The sequence below is a fragment of the Pinus tabuliformis genome, chromosome 6, assembly GCF_031772625.1.
Source record: "Pinus tabuliformis cultivar Carrire ecotype Pingquan chromosome 6, CPIR1, whole genome shotgun sequence".
Lineage (NCBI taxonomy): Eukaryota > Viridiplantae > Streptophyta > Pinopsida > Pinales > Pinaceae > Pinus > Pinus tabuliformis.
Genome location: NC_142292.1, coordinates 802,997,067 through 803,005,947, shown reverse-complemented (window position 1 = coordinate 803,005,947; position 8,881 = coordinate 802,997,067).

Here is an 8,881-nt window from a genome sequence, read left to right as displayed (position 1 = left end):
TTATAAAGGGGTTTTATAGTTGATTGAGTGCCTATTTCTGATGTCCTTGATCTTCATGTTTTTTCTTTTATGATTGCTTGATGAGAAGACGATAAAGAAAAAACATAAAGAAGTTAATAATAACATAATAACATCACAAGTAATTATCAACATAATAAAATATTTCTGTCTTTCTGATTTTCTAACATGGTATCAAAGCTAAGGTGAAAGAAGGAAGGAAAAAGCAACATGTAGATCTATTGAAAGGAGAATAAGGAGTTTCAATGTTATAAATAGAAGATATCAATATGAAAAACAAAATGAAGGCAAAGAACAAAATAGAAGGAGCCTCCAACTACAAGGCATGGAAAAAAAGGATATATCTTATCCTCGAAAATAACAAAGTATTAAATCTTGTTCAAGGGAAAGTCAAGAAGCCTACAATTGAAGCAGAGAAAGAGAAGTTTAGAGAATCTGAAATTGTAGCCATGCACCTAATAGTGGATAAAGTAAAGTACAACTTAATTCCATACATTTCCAACATAGATTTTGCTCAACAAATGTATGAGGCTCTCTCCAAATTATTCACAATCAAGAGCATTGGTCAAACAACAAGCCTCAAGAATGAACTAAGAACTGTTAATGTTATCACCCCAAGAAAGTATCCTAGGTTATATCTCGGAGATGCTCGGGAAAATTACAAACTCAACAAAATGTTGGAGATGGATGAATGGAAGGAATGATGCATATTCAAGCCAGATAACCACTTCTACTATGCTTGACTCCAGACATGGGTGAACACCCCCAGACTACAAGCCTTTAGACCACCAATTACTCACAGTTTGAGGATTAAATGAGCATGGAGAACACTGACCACACTAGCAGATGCACAAGACCATGTGATGGCCGGCTGCAACCAGTAAAAGAGGTTTGCAAATCTATTTCCTAATGCACAGACAGGATGACAACTTTTTGGCATTAAGTAAACAGAAACCTGCATAGCACATTCAATGATACATACTAAATTCTAACACAGAGGTGGGATGATAGCCCCTCTAATGCTAAACATCAAGAGCACATGAAAAATACATAACAGGCACAACCTAGAACATAGTAGAAATGGAAAGTGAGCAATTAACAACAAAAGAAGCTTGTATTAACAGAAAATGAATACCAGACGCTGCAAGTATCACAGTAGTTACAGTCTCTAGAAGTTGAACCTTACATCAAAACAACAACCATCAACCTTGATTACATCTGTGGTCTGGGTATATATAGAGTTTGTTTACAAAAAAATGCTCTGCTATTCTATGCGTGGAGGGGTCATAATTGACCACCAACCACATTAACTGTCTAAAATGGGCCTCTGCTACGATCTGCTGCTTCAATGAATGAATTTGACATTCTCTGGTACTTTGTTGTCCTTTTAGGTAACTGGAGTGTGGTATAAAAGACATTCCATGACTGATAAATGCTTGTAACTGCTCGAGGTTGTCCTTTTTCTTCTCGACCATTCTTTTCTTAAATGCAGTTGTTGAGGATCTAATGCGCCGGGTACTGGATTCTGGCCTCTTTCTTCATTCGGGTACACGGGACAGACTATGGACACGGACAGTATGGCGGAGGCATGGTGGAGAAAGATCAACTGTTGAATTGCGTGGATTGACAGCGGGAAACGATTTGCAGAGGGTATCAGGAAAGAACGGGAGCGGACAAACGTGAGCCATCGGATCGCAGGCAGACAGATTCGATGGCTATTGGGTGAAAGAGTAGCACGGGAGATAACGTGCGGGGACGGGTAGGACGGGCGATAAGTGGTATTCCCCGCACCGCTATCGGGGTCGGGCGGTAAACGTACACAGCCGAGCGATCACAATAGGAGGGTGACGCATGGTGGATGGGACAGCCAAAAAACCACTTTCCCTGCTGGTTAATGCGCGGGCAACTTATGGGTGCGGGAGGTGCGAATGCCGTCGGATTGTGGTGAACGCAATTGCCGGTGGGAAAAGTAAATTGGGTTTAATGAGCGGGGAAAGCAGCGGAGACCGTCAGATCATGATGAAATGATCGAACGGTGCGGGTTTAATCACACGGGTTACCGTAGGAAAAGGCACGCGGTCATGCTACTGTGGTTACATGGGTTTAATCCCTAGCGCCTAGGGGGCCGAAAGAACATAGGCTTTCACAGAAATTTAGAGGTGAAATGGAGGAAAACACATGCAGCGAGGGGCTATGGGAGTACACAAAAATGGAGGAGCAGGAGAAGAACAACTGATGCACATCCTTTTTTGAGAGAAAACGACCTGATCAGGCCTGTATTTGATCCTCGAAATGCTGAATTGAATAGCAGAGCTAACACTGGCTCCTTCTGGGGATGAGATCCTCCCTGTGAGGTCTCAAGAACCTGCAGACCATTGCCTTTCTGATGAAAACAAATTAGCCAAAATTCCTAGTGTTCCATTGGGCATGGAGTCTGACTGATCCTACACTAAAAACTGATAAAATAGAATATTTACAACTTTAAGGCCAAAGCCCTTAAATCACATAAATTTTCAGAAAACGCCCATTAACTGGGCCATCAAAAACTGCCTCTCCTCCCATACTTTTCAGTATGAAGGTGTTGTTCCCTTGAATTTGAGAAATGATGAAAGGCCCTGTTCAAAAAGCATCAAACTTCCCATGATTGCCTTTCGTTTCCTTTAGTGCATCCCACTTCAGAACCAAGTCTCCAACCTCGAAATTATCTGCTTTTTTCCCTTTGTCAAAAGCTTCCTTGATATTTTTCTGATATGCTGCAACTTTTTCAACCAACTGTTCCCTGACTTGGTGTACCTCTGCCAACTCGGTGATCCTTTTTGTCATGTATTCTTCCTCATTTTTTTCTTGTTCAATTAGAGGAAGGGGCAGAGGGTTTATTGGCCTCAGCTTTTGTTTGAAAGGGATGGTGTCTTTCTGCAAAGGAATCTTGTGCGGGATGATTTTCTTCTCATACGTTTTCAGGTCACTATATTCCCAGGAAAAGACATCAGCAAACTGCCTCATTAAATTGCAGTATTCAGAACATTGGTCAGCGGACAAATGAGTGGACAGATTTATGTATCTAGGCTGACCGGGACTCCCTATATCATGCTTACAGACTGTAGACTGATCTTCATTTTGGGAAGCCTTGTAAGGCACATCATTATGGTCAAACAGTCTTTCAAGAGAAATTAAACCCTTAGGTATATGATTGCTGGGAAGCTGGACAATACTATCTTTGCCAATTTTGTTTCTAAGTTGGAATTGGGGGTCTTCTTCTAAAGCTTCGGTCAATTTGCGTTTCAGAGAACTCATCAATGACTTGAAGAAACCTATTCACTTCATCATCATCATCAATCTACTCCTCCTCGGCCTGAACAATTGGTTTCTTGAGCTGCAACGAGGCCTTTTGAGACTCTTCAATTTGGAGGACACATGCTCCAAAATCAGTGTCCATAGCGTAAATAGGATGATTAGAAGGATTATTCTCATCATTGATGATACATGCCAACTGTATTTCTCTGTACAATCTTCTGCTTTCTCCTCCAAAAACTAGGACAGTGGCATAAGATAAATCATTCTGCAATGTCCCACCTAGTCTCTTAATCCATCCTCTTGAAAACAACATGCCAAATTTGGGAGGGACATCTGCTACCACAATGTCCATCACCATACTCTTCATGGGCAACTGAGTTAGGGTAATGGCTAGATCTTTGATCAATCCTAGACATTTCACTTTCCTTGAATCAAAAGAGAATAAATCATGATAAGGTCTAATGATATCAAGGCCCAACTCTTCCATGACAGCTTTAGGCATCAGATTGTGGCTGGCCCCAGTATCTAGTAGGCAATTGTGGAGGATTTTGTCATGAATGGTCAAGGAGACATAAAATTATGGAGAATTATTATCAGCAGGTTCAATCACGGGGCTAAGCACAACTGCAGGCTTGTCATCTTGCAAATTGACAGAGTTAATGGAGGTTTGTGTGGTTTCCAGCTCAAGAGCTTCAAGGATAGGCTTTCTAAATACTTCACTCTTTACCAACTCTACCAGAGGCACATATATTTTTAATTTCTGGACTTTTGACTCAAAGCTGAAAGAGGAAGGTAACTTATCAAAACTTCTTACCTCTTGAATTGGAGCTTTGAGGATGACTGGATCAGTTGCTGGTCCTCTTTGCCTGATATTTTGTGACTCTGTTTGGACAACAACTCTTTGGGCAGGATTCTCCTTGACATTGTTTGCTTTTGACCTTAGATTGTATCTTTTTTGTTCCTCAGTTTGTAGAATAGCCTCTCTGTCCCACCTTTGACTGTCTTGTTCCTGCAGCAAAGATTCTTCGTATGCAGCCAAAGTAAAAAAGGGAACACTGCCTTTATCTTCTATACAATGAAATTCATCCTCATCTTCAATCTGTTCCTCCTCCATGACTACATTTTGGAAAGGAGCTTTAACTTTCTATTCTTCAATTGGTTCTTTACCCCTCTGAATGATTTGTAACTGTTCATTTGCTCTTCTGAATGGATTTGGATTTCTTGGAGCAAATGTGTTCTGCTGCCTTGTCTTTCCTGAATTCTACTCAACCTTCAGCTTAGATATTTCTGCAGCCAATGACTCTATCATTCTAGTCATTTTATCTAATTTAGGCTCTGAAGATGAGGTAGAGGAAGAAGAAGCCTCACCTCTCTGCCTCCTTCTATCAGCATGTGTTTTGAGCTTTTCTGCAGCCATAATATTAGATTCTACTTCTAGGGCTACATCTTGCATATCCGCCAGAGTGGCACATCTTCTTTCTCTCAATAACAGGTAGAAATCAGAGTCAAAAGCATTGGAATAAGTGAGTTTGGCAGAGGTGGGGGTAGGCTTTACCTCAGCTGGTATCTTACTATACATACGGTTAAATCTTTTATTAAAATCAGGCAAAGATTCCCCATTCTCCCTCTTTAGGTTTCCAAACTCTGTATGGTAGTAAAGAAGATCCTTTCTATCTCCCCATTGCTTAAAAAAAGCATCATCCAAAGCTTCAATATCTGTTATGGATCTATGGGGCAATTCTCTGAACCACTTCCTAGCCTCTCCATCAAGGCTCTGTACAAAAAGTCTCATCTACACATCATTTTCACTTATGTCTAAGTTATCAGCATAACTATAAAAAGCCTCAAGGTGTTCTTCTGCTGTTAATCCCTCTGTACCAGTGAATTTGGGTATATATTTCTGATATTCTCCTGCAAGCATAGCATTCAAAGGAACAGGCAAGACCAGGGGTCCATACCTAGCAGCAATGATTCTTTCCATCTTCGAAGGTGCTTGCTGGCCTGCCATGAATGGGGTATGTGAAAGGGTACTGGTAGCTTGAGTAGTTTGAAGCAATGTAATGGATGACAGAGACAACGGGATGTTCTGGACTATATGGAGAGCTTTCTTTGGAATGAGATTCAAAGGGGAACTAAATGGACAAGGAGCTTTATGAATCTCGGCAGGTGTTTATTCACTAGCAACACTAGGCTCTATATCTCCAAATTGTGTATTCTGAACTAAAAACTCCTCATGCAGAGATAAATAAGATTTCTTGGGCTTACCTGGTCCTGATGCTCCTTTCTGTGATGTTTTCTTCAACTTGACAATCTTCTCAGGGTTAGGCACTGGGTCAGCTGGTGATTTCTGAGGATTTATCCAGGTGTGCCTCACAAACTGAGCCAAGACTATGATGTGGAGTCGCCAAAGGTTGGTCTTCCTTCAGTGGTGTCGCCGATAGATGATTACAACCAGAAATGTGTCCAGACTTTGTCTATCATCAAAATCTGGAACTGTGTCGTTCTCCCAGAGAAGCTGAGCTTCAATCTCCTCTCCCCGGCAACGACGCCAATTAATGTTATCACCCCAAGAAACTATCCTAGGTTGTATCTTGGAGATGCTCGGGAACATTACAAACTCAACAAAATGTTGGAGATGGATGAATGGAAGGAATGATGCATATTGAAGCCAGATAACCACTTCTACTATGCTTGACTCCAGACATGGGTGAACACCCCCAGACTACAAGGCTTTAGACCACCAATTACTCACAGTTTGAGGATTAAATGAGCATGGATAATACTGACCACACCAGCAGATGCACAAGACCATGTGATGGCCGGTTGCAACCAGTAAAAGAGGTCTGCAAATCTATTTCCTAATGCACAGATAGGATGACAGCTTTCTGGCATTAATTAAACATAAACCTGCGTAGCACATTCAATGATACATACTAGATTCTAACACAGAGGTGGGATGATAGCCCCTCTAATGCTAAACATCAAGAGCACATGAAAAATACATAACAGGCATAGCCTAGAACAGAGTAGAAATGGAAAGTGAGCAATTAACAACAAAAGAAGCTTGTATTAGTTGAAAATGAAGACCAGAAGCTACAACCATCAAAATAGTTATAGTCTCCAGAAGTTGAACCTTACATCAAAACAACAACCATCAACCCTGATTACATCTGTGGTCTGGGTATATATAGAGTTTGTTTACAAAAAATGCTCTGCTATTCTATGCATGGAGGGGTCGTAATTGACCACCAACCACATTAACTGTCTAAAATGGGCCTCTGCTATGATCTGCTGCTTCAATGAATGAATTTGACATTTTCTGGTACTTTGTTGTCCTTTCAGGTAACTGGAGTGTGGTATAAAAGACATTCCATGACTGATAAATGCTTGTAACTGCTCGAGGCTATCCTTTTTCTTCTCGGCCATTCTTTTTTTAAATGCAGTTGTTGAGGATCTAATGTGCTGGGTACTGGATTCTGGCCTCCTTCTTCATTCGGGTACACGGGACAGACTATGGACACGGACAATATGGCGGAGGCATGGTGGAGAAAGATTGTTACAAAAAAATATCGTCACCATGATTATTTGCAGTCAGTATGGGTCTATCATCACTTGTACTGTCCTCCTAAGCAAGTCTCAGACCTCAGTTCTTCAAATCAAACTTTGGAAATGGAGAAAGACATTAAAAATCAATGTAACTCTGGTTCCGCACTTTCTCTCATGGTCACCTGCGGTCCCGCACCTTCTGTGTACAAAAGCTGCAGACCTGCCCGCTCTGTCCCTAACGGTGTAGGTGCGTACCCCTGTGAAAGTCAAAAGGCGCAAGTTTTATCTTAAAAAACTCACTTTGGGTTAATTCTAGAGGTTTCTAGAAGGAATTTTGACGTGGTACCATACTGCGGACTTGATTGTTTTCCTTGTTTTTACTTTGACCTGAGAAACTCTATTTTTGTTTCTATTTTTGGCTTGTTGTGTGTAAAAGTGGGTAGAGTTTTTAGATCCAGGTTTATTTTTCGTTTTTCATAGCTTTGGGAGAGGACCGCACCCTAGCTGTTTGACACAGTGTGTACTTACTCGCAGCTTGGCTTTTAGCACAGAGCAGGACCGCACCTATGCCAACTGTGGGCTTGCGGACCCTATCAAAATTTTTAAAACCCTAAGATTTCCTCTGTTAGTCAGCTTAGTTTGTCTTTAGAAATTGTTATCCACTGCCCAGACCTGCATATAACTTTTTAGAAGCTTTCCTTGGATTGATTTCGTTAGTGTTAGGGTTTTAGGTGAAATTCCTAGGAGTTTTGCTTGTTGGGTTTGCTTTTCATTGTGGTTGTGTAGTGGCTCTGAGCTTAGAAGCTGTAGGGACTTCAAATCACCGTAGTGTCTACCAGCCATCTTGTGAGTCTGACCATTTTTGAAATCTCCCCTTGTTTGAGGAATCCGCTTTGAGTTTTCTCTTTACAAAACTTCGAAAAGCTTGTATTTGAGAGTTTGGATTTTCATTTTCAAAAAGAAAACAAAATTGGTTGTTCTTGACTTATTTGTGATTTTGCATAAATTGGTCCTTAGCTTACATCTAGCTAAGTAAAACATCCTTAAAAAAGACTTTTAGTAGGCTTTGAATTCAAATAGGTTTTTATAATTTGTAGATCTCAAAGTTAGTCATTTTCATTAGTTTTGAGTGTTTTATAAAAAATATAAAAAAAAAAATCTCTTTTGAAAACAAAAGGTTTGTTTTTTGTAGTGATTGAGTGCTTTGAAACGAAAAAGGGAAATTTTTGTGAAATAACTAGTTGTCTCGTTTTGAGTGCTTTGGAAAGGAAAAGCTCTTCTTTTAATTTGTTTAATTGAGAAAGATTTGTGTTTACAAAGTATTTGCATTCTCAAACTCTTTCTTAGTTTAGAAGTTCATCGAAGAGAAAAAGATTGTTTAGATCATCTTAGGTGCATTTTTAGTGATTTTGAGTCGAGTCTTCATACCACGAGTTTCATCTCCGCACCTTTGGACTTAAACAAAAACCACTAAAATTAACACTTAAAGTAAAATTCACCTAGTAACATTTTTATTTCTAGGGCTCTGATACACCAACTTAGCTTAGGCTAGTGTCTTGGAGTAGGAGAGTAATTAACTCTCCAAGACAGTAAAAATAAACAAGTAGCTGTATCTTGTGGTAGGGAAGAAATCCAATTGTTGCATTTATACTCTGGGAAAGCTCCTCTTAAAGGAGAAGCACGAGATCGTGTCCGAACCAGTGTGGGAATCAATTCTTCCTCATTGGGAACGACGCCAGATATTCACGTATTAAAAACGGTAAACCTCGGATTAACCATTGTCGAGGAGCCTGCGGTCACTTTTTGGTAAACCTTGGATTATGTCAAGGAGCCTTCAAGGGGATTGAGCTTGCTACTCTGCCCTTGCGTGCATATCGGATCGTAGACTGTTCCCCTAGGTGTATTTGTCTCAGTTGGTAACCTTAGTGGCCATATTCTTTAGGACTCTTCCTAAGGTGACAGTGGTGGGAAGATCCCACTATACCTAGAGCAGACGTCGGCTAGACTCACTTGGATTTTCTGG